Raw genomic sequence first — 15,245 nt, 5'->3', positions numbered from 1 at the left:
CTAATGCAGAGCTCAGATTGTAATGGAGAATGCCCAGATCTGTCTGAATGGGCAGAGAGAAGAAGCCCCTGGATGTCCCCAGTGCTGAAACCCTGTGGCTTTGAACCTCATCTGAACAGTTCCCAGTCGAACTGCCCCCACCCTGTACTGCGAGCTCCTGCATCTCTGCTGTGTGTGTCCGGAGTCAGACCTGCCTTTCCCGGTCAGCGGGTCGGTAGCATCCGCTCCTCGCCCACCACGGCCACAGTGCGTGGGAGGCCAGGTCGAGCCTTTAATGCACATGGCGTGGAGCCCTTCCATAGACTCAGATGAGATGGCTCCCTCCCGCTCCTCCTCTCTCTGCCTCTCTCCCTTTTCTTCAGTTCTGCAGTCTCGCTGGTCTGAACTCCTCACTGACCTACCAATGACACCTCCCTCCCTGCGCTCCTCATCTCGAAGCTTCATGCCCAAGGTGCTGGCGCTGCCTTTTCAAACCCTAAGCAGAGAACGGGTGCCGGCCTGGTAAACAAGCCTTTCCTGCAGCGTGGAGGAGAGAGCTCGCCTCGCTTCCAGAGGCAGCCGAAAGCCAGCATCGCTGGGCTGCCCGGAGCCCTGATTTCCTGGTGTGTTGTTGACAGTGAACACATGAGTGCCCAGCACTTGCTGACATCGGGAGCTGTAAACGTGCCCGGAGAGGGGAGAGGCAGGCCGGCTGGGGAGCTGGGAGCCGGGCGGATAATACTGCAGCGTCGTGAATTATTTTTACGTGGATAATTAATATTGGAGAAACAATGCAGCGACACAGAGCCTCCCACGAGAGAACACTGTCAGTCTCCATATTCATTTATTCTTTTCTAACCAAATTGATGGGCCAGTCGACCGCCTTTCTAGATCCACGCGGATGATGAAACTGCAAACAAGTTTCATTTAAATAATGGGCAAATCTTCCAATTAGTCAAAGCCTAATCCTCATGCCTTAAAAATGACAAACTGCTCTTACCACGGTTTCTGTTTGTTGAAAAGGTAGAAAAAAAAGTTGTGTGTGTGTGTGTGGGGAACCCAAATGAAAACATTGATTGAAAAAAAATTTAGATGCACAGATTCTATTGCACATTAATCTAGGGGGAGCTTTACAAAGTCAATAATTGTCATAAAGATTCATTGGTCAACATTTAGGGCCTAATTAAAAAATATATATTTTGATGGTTTTATTCCTTGAGCATCTGCCTTTTTAAAACTATTGGGATATTTTAATTTCCTTGTAAAACCTTAGAGTTTTCAATACAGGAGCATGTGTAACTGATATAAATAAGTAACTTTTAAAAATAAGTACCTTAAAGTGAATTAATTTACTATCTATATGTTGAAAGTTTTCTGCTGCTGATAAAGATAAAATGAATCCTTTACCAGATAACTGCTTCAGTTCTGGTTTAGAAATCATTCCTAAATATGTAAGAACAAATACCCTTCAACATATTCATCACTCCTCATCTACTCAGGAGGCATCTCTGAAACACCTAGTAAGTCACAGGCCCTCCTAAGAAACTTAGCAACACCAACTGCCTGTCTTCTAGGAGACTGATCGGTAAGTAAGCAATTGCCGTGCCTTTAAGTTGGCCAGTCCCCTGACTTGTAGTGCTTGGCAAACCTTAATGAGAATAGGGATCACTTGAGGTCTTGTTGAAATGCAGCTTCCAAGGTAGTTGGTCTGGAGTAAGACCCAAGATTCCACACTCCTAACAGAATCCCTGGAGATGCCAGGGACCACTCTTAGAGAACAAGGTCCCCAAAGAGGCACAGGGGGTTGTAGGATAATGGAGAGGAGGCCACTTCAGCATGTGGGTTGGGGCTTGGCCACGGCAGTGCTCAGGAAGTGGCCTCCTGGAAGAGTATACAAGTGAACTGAGAGGTGAAGGAAGGAGGCGGTAGGCCTAGTTGGGGAGCTCTTGGGAAGAGGGTATGTCCTCACATTCTAGCCTCAGTTTCAGAGGTCAGAAAACCCCTGTGTTTGGAAAATCCCAATTAGCTTGATGTGGCTGGAATACAACCGAGTTAACCAGTTGCATCTGCCAAGGAATTCGTATCTCTAAATATATAAGCTTCATCAATATAAATTTGCCCTGGATAGGTTGATTTTCAAAGTGTGACCCTTGGGACTCCCCAAGACTGTTTTGGGAAGTCTGTGGGGTCAAAACTGTTTTCATAATAACATTAGATATCATTTGCTTTTTCTCACTGTTACAATGTTTGCAATAATGGTGCCAAAGCAATGATGAGACAGACTGTTGGTGTCTAACAGTTGAATCAAGGCTGTGGCCCCAAAGTGTGCTGGTATTCGTCCCATTCCTCACCACCAAACACTCAATGCCAGAAATTAAAAACAAATCTAGAGAACCAAAGAAATCCCAGTTTCATGTGAAAACGTCTTGTGGATTCTTTGCCATCCGAGCCACCAGGGAGGCCACTAATATGGCATTAAAAAATTACTAACTTTATTAAAGTTTGGCCCTCGGTACACATCTCTTTAGTGTTATGTGTGACAAAGCAGGAAGCACACATAAAGCACTTCCATTACACCGCGGAGCCCCAGGGTTGTCTGTAGGAAAAGCAGTTGTGTGATTGAGTTCTGGGCTGAACTAGCTGCTTTGTTCCTGAAACACTGTTACTTGAAAATGTCTGACAGACAAACTGGTTATTCAGACTTGGATATTTGGCAGACGTTTTCTTTCAAAAATGAATGAAGGGAGCCTGTCACTTCTAGGAAAATAACTAACAGTATTTGTTGCCAATGATAAAATCTGAGCTTTCAAGTGAAAATTAGAATTTTTGGAAACTTGAATCTGCCTCTATGAGTTTGACAGCTTCCCAATGCTTATAGACATTTTTGGTGATGTTCGTGGTGATATTAATGAAGTTTTAAAAATATTTATTTATTGAAGTATAGTTGTTATACAATATTATATAAATCTGACTCTTTGCAACCCCATGGACTGTAGTCCGCCAGGCTCCTCTGTCCCTGGGGATTCTCCAGGCAAGAATACGGGAGTGGGTTACCATGCCCTCCTTGAGGGGAATCTTCCCAACTCAGGGATCAAACCCAGGTCTCCCCACATTGCAGGCGGATTCTTTACTGTCTGAGCCACCAGTGAAGCCCATTATATAAGTTACAGGTGTACAATATAGTGATTCACAATTTTTAAAGGTTATACTCCATTTTATTTTGTTGTTGTTCAGTTGCTAAAGTCATGTCTGATTCTTTGCAACCCCATGGACTGTAACCCACCAGGCGCCTCTGTCTTCCACTATCTCCCGGGTTTGCTCAAATTCATGTCCATTGAGTGGGTGATGCTATCTAACCATCTCGTCCTCTGCCACCCCCTTCTCCTTTTGCCTTCAATCTTTCCTAGCATCAAGGTCTTTTCCAATGAGCTGGCTCTTTGAATCAGATGGCCAAAGTATTGGAGCTTCAGCTTCAGCATAGTCCTTCCAATGAATATTCAGGTTTGATTTCCTTTAGGATTGATAGATTTGATCTCCTTGCTGTACAAGGGACTCTCAAGAGCCTTCTCCAACACCACAGTTTGAAAGCATCAATTCTTTGATGCTCAGCCTTCCTGATGGTCCAGCTTTCACATTAGTACATGACTACTGGAAAAGCCATAGCTTTGACTAGATGGATCTTTGTCAGCAAAGTGATGTCTCTGCTTTTTAATACACTGTCTAGGTTTGTGATAGCTTTCTTTCCAGGGAGCAAGCATCTTTTAATTTCACTCCATTTATAGTTATTATAAAATATTGGCTACATTCCGCATGGTGTACAGTATATCCTGGTAGCTTATTTTATGTCTAATAGTTTGTACCTCTTAGTCCTCTACCCTATACTACCTCTCCCTCCTTTCATCTCTCCACTGGTAACCACTAGCTTGTTATCTCTATCTGTGAATCTGCTTCTTTTATGTTATAGTCACTAGTTTGTGATATTGATATTTTTATGTTCCACATATAAGTGATATCATACAGTATTTATCTTTCTCTAACTTATTTTACTTAACGCAATGCCCTCCAAGTCCATCCATGTTGCTGCAAATGACAAAATATCATTGTTATTATGGCTGAGTAATATTCCATTGTGTATATATACACCACGTCTTCTTTATCCATGCATCAGTTGGTAAATACTTAGGTTGCCTCCATATCTTGGCAGTTGTAAATAATGCTGCTGCTATGAACACTGGGGTCCATGTATCTTTTCGAAATAGTGTTTTTGTTTTCAGATATATACCCAGGAGTGGAAATGCTGAGTCACAGGGTAGTTCCATTTTTAGTTTTTCTGGGAAACCTCTATACTGTTTTCCATGGTGGTGGCACCAATTTACATTCCCACCAACAGTTTGTGAAATTTCCCCTTTCCCCACACCCTTTCCACACATTTGTTATTTGTGTTCTTTTTGAGGATAGTCATCCTAACAGGTGTGAGGTGATATTTCATTGTGGTTTTGATTTGCATTTCCGTACTGATTAGCGGTGTTGAGCACCTTTTCATGTGTTTATGCCTTTTTGATATTATGTAATAACAGAGCCAACAACTGGAAGGTATGCATAAATCAGTAAACTGATCTTTTCCAAATGATCAGTACATGAGTAAAAGATCCATTTGAAGTGTGATGAATGGATTTAATACAAACACACACAGGGAAAAGTTCATCAATATGGTTTTGGATTCCCTATCACAACTAACCTTTAAGAAATGACCACTGTTGGGTTTCGGCACAGTATTGAAGAATATCCACAATTATCTGAAATGGCTATAAAATACTCTGCCCTTTTCCAACTGCACATCTTTGTCAGATTGTATTTTCTTCATATGCATCAACCAAAATAAATATCTCAACAGACTAAATGCAGAGAAGAAATGAGAATTCAGCTATGCTCTGTTAAGCCAGATATTAATGAGGTTTGCAAAACTGCAAAGCAATGTCATCCTTGTCACTATTTTCTGTTTAGAAAATAGTTGTTTTCTCATAAAATCAAATAATTTTGGCAGTATGTGATGGACTTATTATTTTTTGAAAAAGTAAACTAATATTTAAAAATTACCAGTTTCAATTTCTATTATGTATTAATCAATATATAAAATCCCCATGAACCAAAATTCTTTGGGGTCCTCAATAAATTTTAAGAATTTTAAAAAGTCCTAAAACTAAAAATTTTGAGAGTAAATGTTTTGAATTACACATTTATAGAGACAGAGATGGAAAAAAGATAGATATTTTTGCTTTCCCTGTGTTCCACTTGTGAACAAGTATCATCAGCATCTATAGAGTTGCTCAAGCCTCATATCTAGAAATTATTCAGTGGTTAACCCCCACCCTAGTGAACTACCTGGTCCTGTTGGATCCCCTTCTCAGCCCTTGTGCTCACTGGCCTCACCCACAGCCCAGACAAAGCTGAGGAGGTGGCGGGTTTCTTCTCTCATCAGCAGGCAAAGGGGAGAACAGAAAATGGGGGAAAGGAAGGTCCCCCTTCCTTCCATGCCCAGGTGATAAAAATTTCAGCAGATCAACAGGTCCTGATGTGTATTATCTATTTAGATTTCTAGCATCATTCCTAGGAATTTGGGTGTCATTAAAATGTTCCCATAATAGCTGTGGACACTGACCTAATAGGTAACGGGACACCCTCACCCCTTAGGTTTATTGAGAATGGAATGTGTTTTCAGTTTCTAAGTTACTCCATAAGCACTAGAGCTTAAGTCATGTGATGCCACACTGGGCCACAGATTTGATCAATGTAGTTTAATAACTGCTTCACAAGGGCAGGAGCTTTGTTATTGTTGTTTAGTTGCTAAGTCATGTCCAGTTCTTTGTGACCCCATGGACTGTAACCCTCCAGGCTCTCTGTCCATGGGCTTTCCCAGGCAAGAATACTCATGGGTTACCATTTCCTACTCCAGGAGATCTTCCTAACCCAGGGATCGAACCCACATGGCCTGCATTGGCAGGCGGATTCTTTACCATGGAGACACCAGTGAAGCCCTAGGACAGGGGCATCAGGTGTTTAATGGAATTACCTAGTAGTTGAGATGGCAGTTTGGGGGTTATTTAGCAGTTTGGCTGAGAACTGGTAGCTTAGTGAGGACAGCTTCTGAGTCATGTCCTTTATTTATGTAATATGTGTGTGTGTGTGTGTGTGTGTGTTTTGGACTGTTTATCTGATACAGCATCAGGTAAAAGGTGGAAAGGATTTTAATAAAATACTATAGGAATATAAGAATCTTAACTTCATTAGATGTGTCAGAAGCCATAAGAGTGCAGCAAGTCTGGGGCATCATGAATATTTTGGGCTCCGGATCACCAGAGTGGACACTGTTAATCCTTATGATACTGTGGCTTTGAACCAGTTTCAAAGTTGTGAAAAAGACTGCTTTTGGGTCAACTCAAAAATAAAAGTATACATGCATGTTTAGAATTCAGTTCAGTTCAGTTCACTGGCTCAGTCATGTCCAACTCTGCAACCCCATGAACCACAGCACACTAGGCCTCCCTGTCCATCAACAACTCCTGGAGTTTACCCAAACTCATGTCCATTGAGTCCGTGATGCCATACAACCATCTCATCCTCCATCGTCCCCTTCTTCTCCTGCCCTCAATCTTTCTCAGCATCAGGGTCGTTTCAAATGAGTCAGCTCTTCGCATCAGGTTGCCAAAGTATTGGAGTTTCAGCTTCAACATCAGTCCTTCCAATGAACACTCAGGACTGATCTCCTTTAGGATGGACTGGTTGGATCTCCTTGCAGTCCAAGGGACTCTTAGAGTCTTCTCCAACACCACAGTTCAAAACCATCAATTCTTCAGTGCTCAGCTTTCTTTATAGTCCAGCTCTCACATCCATACATGACCACAGGAAAAACCATAGCCTTGACTAGACGGACCTTTATTGACAAAGTAATGTCTCTGCTTTTTAATATGCTGTCTAGGTTGGTCATAACTTTCCTTCCAAGGAGTAAGTGTCTTTTAATTTCATGGCTGCAATCACCGTCTGCAGTGATTTTGGAGCCAAAAAAAATAAAGTCAGCCACTGTTTCTACTGTTCCCCATCTATTTGCCATGAAGTGATGGGACCGGATGCCATGATCTTCGTTTTCTGAATGTTGACTTTTAAGCTAACTTTTTCACTCTCCTCTTTCACTTTGATCAAGAGGCTTTTTAGTTCTTCTTTACTTTCTGCCATAAGGGTGGTGTCACCTGCATATCTGAGGTGATTGATATTTCTCCTGGCAATCTTGATTCCAGCTTGTGCTTCTTCCAGTCCAGCATTTCTCATGATGTACTCTGCATATAAGTTAAACAAGCAGGGTGACAATATATAGCCTTGACCGACTCCTTTTCCTATTTGGAACCAGTCTGTTGTTCCATGTCCAGTTCTAACTGTTGCTTCCTGACCTGCATACAGGTTTCTCAAGATGCAGGTCAGGTGGTCTGGTATTCCCATCTCTTTCAGAATTTTCCATAGCTTATTGTGATCCACACAGTCAAAGGTTTTGGCATAGTCAATAAAGCAGAAATAGATGTTTTTCTGGAACTCTCTTGCTTTTTCCTTGATCCAGGGGATGTTGGCAATTTGATCTCTGGTTCCTCTGCCTTTTCTAAAACCAACTTGAACATCTGAAAGTTCACAGTTTGCTGAAGCCTGGCTTGGAGTATTTTGAGCATTACTTTTCTGGCCTGTGAGAACTGTGCAATTGTACAGTAGTTTGAGCATTCTTTGGCATTGCCTTTCTTTGGGATTGGAATGAAAACTGACTTTTTCCAGTCCTGTGGCCACTGCTGAGTTCTCTAAATTTGCTGACATATTGAGTGCAGCACTTTTACAGCAGCATCTTTTAGGATTTGAAGTAGCTCAACTGGAATTTCATCACCGCCACTAACTTTGTTCGTAGTGATGTTTCCTAAGGCCCACTTGACTTGACATTCTAGGATGTCTGGCTCTAGGTGAGTGATCACACCATTGTGATTATTTGGGTCATGAAGATCTTTTTGTACAGTTCTTCTGTGTATTCTTGCCACCTCTTCTGAATATCTTCTGCTTCTGTTAGGTCCATACCATTTCTGTCCTTTATTGAGCCCATCTTTGCATGAAATATCTCCTTGCTATCTCTAATTTTCTTGAAGAGATCTCTAGTCTTTCCCATTCTACTGTTTTCCTCTATTTCTTTGCATTGATATTTAGAATTACTAAATTGCATATTTGACCTTGGTCAAAATTAACATTACATTTTATACAGCACTCATCATGATGATACATAACAATCACATTTAAACATTATGAAGTATCTTATTACAATTGCTTTGATATTTGATAATTTTTCCAAGTAATTAAAGATGTTTTCCTTCCTCTGAATTTTCTTTTTTATTTATATCTAGATGGGCCTCCCAGGTGGCCCAGTGGTAAGGAATCCACCTGCCAGTGCAGGAGACACTGGAGATGTGGGTTTGAACGCTGATGCAGGAAGATCCCCTGGGGTAGGAAATGGCCACCTGCTCCAGCATTCTTGCCTATGCAATTCCATGGACAGAGGAGCCTGGCAGGCTACAGTCTCTGGGGTTGCAAAGAGTCAGACATGACTGGGTGACTGAGCATGCATATTCTATGGATGTACAAAGAGTATGACTTGGTTAAATTCCAGATTACTTTTTACTACCTAATTGCTCACGGAATGCTACTTTCAATAGAAGGCACCCTCCCCATATAAGTCTCACCAGACTTTATGGTCAGGGGAAGCTACTGCCATATTTGGAAAGGAATGGGCATTTTGTAGAATTCAGGGATGAGTGAAAATCAGAATAAGTGAATATATCATGTTAAAAAGAAAGCTCCTTAACATTCCTAGAAAAAAATGAGTGGTTTAAGTTTCAGATCCTCCGGACACATAATCAAGTGTAATAGTAGGAAGAGAAGCATTTCACCAGCGGAACCACAGAGCCTGACACAAGGCAGAATTGCATCATTGTCTCCTCACTTCCTGCTGCTCCTGTTATGACCTCAGACTTGAGAGCATCTGCCTTAACCTCGGCAACACTTCAGAGGGTTTTAGGTCTAACTCTACCTCTCACTGCTGTGTATGAGTTGAGGCAAGTCAATTCAGAGCTCTAAAATCTCATTATTATTATTATTATTATTTTTTTTTACAAAATGAGGAGCTTGGACTAGTTTAGTAGGCTTCAGACTTAAAGAAATTCTGTAAGGTTGGAGCAGATAATGGTGGAATGGTCTAGCTGAATGAAGGAGGTGAATGGCCCAGAAGCTTCTCTGATAAATGTTTAGAGTTCCAGGGAACACAGTCTGAAGGTGTGTGGACAAGTCAGGCTCTAGGACCCTAATAACATGCCATCGAAAATAGGCATTGGTAATACGCCTCTATACTACTGGCCAGGTGGTTGGCATATGTAACTAATATTTTTATGGTAACTAACCCTGCCAGCCTAGCTATGTTCTATAATATGCAAGTATTGACCAACATCTCAATTTTTGTACAGCAGAATATATAGATTTGAAATAACTAACAAAAATATTGTCATAATACTTTTGGTGATTTTCTTACAGTAACTAAGAGAAGGATATATTTCTTACACCCATGTCTCTAGGAAAAGCGAACACATGAAAGGTAGATTAAGAGAGTCTGTGTTGCAAGAAAATGAAGATATTCCTATGGGTTTAATGTGCAAGCACACACACCACCACCACCACCACCACTAAAAATAACAAGGGAGAGTAGCATGGAAACATAGACATTACCATATGTAAAATAGAGAGCCAGTAGGGATTTGCTGTATGACTCAGGGAGCTCATACCCGTGTTCTGCGACAACCTAGAGGGGTGGGGTGGGGTGGGAGGTGGGAGGGAGGTTCAGGAGGGAGTGGGCATATGTATGCCTATGGCTGATTCATGTCGAAGTGTGGCAGAAACCAACATAATATTGTAAATTATCCTTCAATTTAAAATAAATAAATTAATTAAAAAAACCCCAAAACAAACAAACAGAAAGAACCACAAGAAACCCCACAACACTTCCCTATGTATTTTTCTCCCTTGGCTACCAGGGAACCACTGGTGACCACCTGCTTTTCCTCGGCTCGCCCCTTTTCAGTAGCTAGCTGTGCTTTCCGAAGCTGCGCCTTCTTCCTGTTTCTCTCCTGGCCGGAAAGGCAGCTTCATGTGCTTTGCTGCAACAAGTCCAGACTCCTCCTCTGGCCTCACCCCAGAACCCCACCCTCCAAATCCAATCCGTGCTGCTCTTCCAGGGCTAATTTTGAGCATTCCCTCTTGTGCTTCTCTTGATCCAAGCAGGCTTATTTCTTCCCCCAAAGACGCAGATGCTCCCAAAGCCACCTTGCTTCCTGCCCAAAGGCCAGACTTCTGTTCTTTCCACTTGACTTGGGGCAGCCCTAAGCTTGTGTTAGGAAGAAGGATTATTGCTACTGGAAACCTCTCATAACTTAAAAAAACAAGTAGGATGTCAACATTTATAATTATTGTAATTTTTACATATGAGGAAATACTAGAAATAAATATTTAAAACACATTGGTGATATTAGAAGGTAGAAATCAATCGGAGATTCTCTCTTTCGTTATGTTTCTGTTAGATTCTTATATTGCATTGATAATTACACTGAAACAAAAGACAAGTAATGAGTTTTAACTTTGCATTAAATTCTGGACCAAAAACAGATCTCTAATAGTCCAAATTTAAAATTCTGTGGCTTCGTAAAATGAAGTAAAAATGTCTGAAAAAGATGAAAGGATGAATAAGCCAATAGATTGTTTATAGCCATCTACAAACACAATCTTCATATGTACAACTGTAGGTAATATATATTAATAAAAGATAAAGGTTAAAAATTTTCATCTATTGAATCAAGAACCTGGATGATAAACTATATTTGTTTAAGAAAGATTATTATTTTTTCAGAAAAAGTTCTCTGCTTTTTCTTCCCAAGCTTGCTATTAGAGATGAGGTTTTAAGGCTTATCCTTTTCTTTTTTTTTTTTAAACACACAAAGCCAACTTTAAAAAAAGAGGAAAAAGAAAAACCAGCCTCTGATAGATTGCCCAGTAGAGAATTATTTATATGAAAAATCCTGCCTAAGCATAATTTTTTGAGATGACATGTGCTTTGAAAATACAATGTGATTTCATCTTGAATGTAAAAGTAACTTTTTTTTTCTGCTGACACCAAAAGATACAGAACCTGCTGATATAACACAGATAGTAGTTGGCTCAATCAATCCTGAAGCCTATAAATCCATGTGATATACAGTATACAAAATGGTATTGAGGAAAATATCATTGATTTATGTAATTGGAAATTTGAGCAATACAATTTTACTTAATTATGTTTGGTTTTCCTCCTTGAGAGCCTGCGTCTCTGATGACGGGTTGGCTGTGACTCTTAACAGAGCCTGTTTCTTCCATCCTGGTTCCTCTTTGGAGAGCAGTTTTGGATCTATCACAATTGTGTTTGTGGTCCACTGAGTGTGAGAGCATGTAGTGTGCTGGAGAGTAAAGATGGAAGTGAGTTTTAAGGGTTACTCATGAATAAAACTGCAGCACATGACACTCAGGAAAGGCGAAAAAAAAAACCCCCAAAACCACAAACAGATAAAAGCAGACCAGCCAGCTAGTCTCCTGAAAGTGTTCATATCCCGGGCTTCCCGGGTGGCTCAGGGGTAAAAGAATCCACCTGCCAAGCAGGAGACACAGGTTTGATCCCTGGGTCAGGAAGATCCCCTGGAGAAGGAAATGGCAACCCACTCCACTATTCTTGCCTGGGAAATCCCACAGACAGAGGCAAATCTCAGTCTTACCTGTCTCCCTTAATGGGTATTGTGAGTGTACTTGATCGTTTACTCTAGAAAGTATGTTTGTTGTATATTAGCTCTTTTCACGCCGAGAGAGCAGACTCAGCAGGTGTATGTGGAATGAATGAATTCCTCTCCAGTGAAGTCTACATCCCTCTGCCAGAAAAACCATTCTTAAATGTTGCTTTCATTACTTCATTTCCTGTTTTCAAAACTTCAGAGGCCTCACTTCACCCAGAGCCCACATTTATCTTTCATGGTTCTGTGCAATTTGGCTCCAACTCTGATTTTCTAGCTTGACCACCTGCTCAACTGCTTCTCTAGGTCTGCCCCCTACTGTGCTAGACGTCCAGCTCCTCACAGACTCCTGGAAGGAAGTGCAGGCCAAGAGCCGTTGTTTTCTCACTTGTTCCCACTTACTGATCTCAGCTGCGCCTCTGCTTGATCCCTCCTGCTTCTAGGGAGCTTGTCCATAAACTTCCAACCCGTGAGTGGTGCAACCCACCCGGTGAGTGGTCGCACACCGCTCCTTTGAAGCTGTGCCAGAGGTACAAGTACTTCTCGGTTGACCCTTACTCTCTTACTTTGCCGTAATATCAGTTGTGCACTTGGCTATGGTTATGCATACGTTTTGTCATGTTCTCAAGTATGACAAATGTTATGAGACGACCTCAAAATATTTTGAATTCCCAACAGAGCCTGGCACAGTGTTATGTACATAGAGTGTTATGAACTGAACTGTGTCTCAGCAAAATTCCTATGTTGAAGTCCTAACATTAAGCACCTCAAACATGACCATGTTTGGAAATAGGGGTATTGCAGGTAAGTAGTATTTGAATCTCAGTCAGGGTGACTGATGCTCTTAGAGAAAGGGGAAATTTGGAGACAGACACATACACAGGGAAAATACCATGTGAACATGAAATCAGAGAATGGGAATGTCAAAGATTGCCATTAGACCACTAGAAACTGGGAAGAAGACATGGAACAGTGCCCTCAGAAGGAACCAGCTCTAATAACACTTTAATCTGGACTATCTAGCCTCCAAAACTGAGAGACAACAAATTTCTGCTGTTTAAGACCTAGAAAACCAACTTATGGTTACTGGGGTCAGGGTTGGAGGGATAGTTAGGAACTTTGAGAAGGTCATGTACCTACTGCTATGTTTAAAATGGATAACCATCAAGACCTATTATATAGCACATGGAACTCTGCTCAGTGTCATGTGCCATCCAGGAGAGGAGAGGGGTTAGGGGGAGAATGGATACATGTATAGGCTGAGGCTCTTCACTGTTCACCTGAAATGACCACAATATTGTTAATTGGCTATATCCCAATACAAAATAAAAAGTTGAAAGCCCCCAAAAGAAAACAACTCTGCTGTTTAAGCCATGCAATTTGTGGAACTTTGTTAAGACAGCTCTAAGAAATTAATACCACATGCTTAATAAGCATTTATTAGATCAAAGTGAAAGAAAGGTCAAGGGCTCATGGTGGGTCCCCCCTTTAAAAAAAACCACACATTTATTGAAAGAAAATTTTAAAAAGTAGACTATTTTCAGAGCAGTGTTTTGGGCTTCCCAGGTGACTCAGTGGTAAAGAATCCACCTGCCAGTGCAAGAGACATGGGTTTGATCCCTGGGTTGAGAAGATCCCCTGGAGAAGGAAATACAGCCCACTCTGTATTCTTGCCTGGGAAATCCCATGGAGAAAAGAGCCTGGCAGGCTACAGTCCATGGGGTTGCAAAAGAGCTGGGCGCAACTTAGCGACTAAAAAACAACAACAAAGAGCAGTTTTAGGTTCATGGCAAAATCAAGTGGAAAGTTCGGAGATTTGCCGTTCTTTCTGGTCATGCATGCACACAGCCCTCCCCACTACTGTCATCCTATGCCAAGTGTTCCATTTGTTCCAGCTGGTGGAACTGCACTGATGCAGCATTCTCACCCGAAGTCCGTAGTTTACCTTAGGGTTCTCTCTTGGTGTAGGCAAATGTAGTCACTGTTATAGTATCATACAGAGTATTTTCACTAAAATAAAAATGAAAGCTTTTAGGATTTCACTTACAAATCCTCTGTGCTTTGTCTGCTCATTCGTCTCCCAACCCCAGTTCTTACAGCTCCTGATCTTTGCATTATCGCCATCATAATGGCGATACATTACAGTTCACATTGGCTTCTTTCACTTACCGATAATGTATTCAAGATTTGTCCATGTCTTTTCACGGCTCAGTAGTTCATTTCTTTTTAGTACTGAATAATTTTCCATTGTATAGATGTACCAGTTTATTTATCCATTCACCTATCAAAGAACCTCTTGGTTATTTCCAAGTTTTGGTAATTATGAATAAAGCTATGGACATTCATGCCCATGTTTTTGTGTGAACCTAATTTTTCACTTTTTTGGTTATATACCAAGAAGTGTGATTGCTGGATTGTGAGGTAAGAGTATATTTAGTTTTGTAAGAAACTGCCAAAGTATTTTTCCAAAATAGCTATATAGTTCAGTTCAGTCACTCAGTTGTGTCCAACTCTTTGTGAACCCATGGACTACAGCACATCAGGCTTCCCTGTCCATAACCAACTCTTGGAGCTTGCTCAGACTCATGTCCATTGTGTTGGTGATGTCATCCAACCATCTAATCCTCTGTTGTCCCCTTCTCCTGCCTTCAATCTTTCCCAGCATCAGGGTCCTTTCCAATGAGTCAGTTCTTCGTATCAGGTGGCCAAAGTGTTGGAGCTTCAGTTTCAGCATCAGTCCTTCCAATGAATATTCAGGACTGATTTCCTTTAGGATTGATAGGTTTGATCTCCTTGCTGTCCAAGGGCCTCTCAGGAGTCTTCTCTAACACCACAGTTCAAAAGTATTAATTCTTTGTTGCTCAGCTTTCTTTATGGTCCAACTCTCACATCCATACATGACTACTGGAAAAACCATAGCTTTGACTAGATGGGCTGCTGCTGCTAAGTCGTTTCAGTCATGTCTGACTCTGTGCAACCCCATAGATAGCAGCCCACCAGGCTCCCCTGTCCCTGGGATTCTCCAGGCAAGAATACTGGAGTGGGTTGCCATTTCCTTCTCCATGAAAGTGAAAAGTGAAAGTGAAGTCACTCAATCGTGTCTGACTCTTTGCGACCCCTTGGACTGTAGCCTACCAGACTCCTCTATTCATGGGATTTTCCAGGCAAGAGTACTGGAGTGGGGTGCCATTGCCTTCTCCGTGATTAGATAGGCCTTTGGCAGTAAAGTAATGTCTCTGCTTTTTAATATGTTGTCTAGGTTTGTCATAGCTTTTCTTCCAAGGAGCAAGCATCTTTTAATTTCATGGCTGTAGTCACCATCTGCACTGACTTTGGAGTCCAAGAAAATAAAGTCTGTCACTGTTTCCATTGTTTCCCCATCTATTTGCC

General features: G+C 41.4%; 1 pseudogene; it reads right to left on the bottom strand.

Annotated features, from left to right (window-relative positions):
• Positions 1 to 468: 468 nt before the first annotated feature.
• The window catches only part of LOC105615957 (hydroxyacyl-coenzyme A dehydrogenase, mitochondrial-like), a 53,705-nt pseudogene continuing 38,928 nt past the window's right edge, over positions 469 to 15,245 (bottom strand).

This window comes from Ovis aries, chromosome 8, assembly GCF_016772045.2.
Source record: "Ovis aries strain OAR_USU_Benz2616 breed Rambouillet chromosome 8, ARS-UI_Ramb_v3.0, whole genome shotgun sequence".
In the NCBI taxonomy this organism is placed as follows: domain Eukaryota; kingdom Metazoa; phylum Chordata; class Mammalia; order Artiodactyla; family Bovidae; genus Ovis; species Ovis aries.
This window is presented reverse-complemented; position numbering and strand designations above follow the sequence as displayed.